Below are 304 nucleotides of genomic sequence, written 5' to 3'. Positions count from 1 at the left end.
AAACACCTCTTCCCCAAAAAACCCTTCACCTATCAAATCCCATCTTTCTCTTCACCACTCACATCCATCCTTCATAAAACTCCACCTACCTCACCATTCAAATTCAAACCACCTTCCTACCCAAACCCACCCTCAAATGGCCGAACCCTCCCATCCCCCTCTCCTATATAAACCCTCCTTCACTCCTTCATTTTCACACATCCTAAACACCATTTCTCTCCCCTTTGGCCGAACACAGAGCCATTCCCTTCTTCCTCATTTCTTCTTCTTCTACTCTCTTCTTTCTTCTTTTGCTCGAGGACGA

This window comes from Arachis duranensis, chromosome 6 (genome assembly GCF_000817695.3).
Source record: "Arachis duranensis cultivar V14167 chromosome 6, aradu.V14167.gnm2.J7QH, whole genome shotgun sequence".
In the NCBI taxonomy this organism is placed as follows: domain Eukaryota; kingdom Viridiplantae; phylum Streptophyta; class Magnoliopsida; order Fabales; family Fabaceae; genus Arachis; species Arachis duranensis.
Note: the sequence above shows the minus strand (reverse complement) of the source record.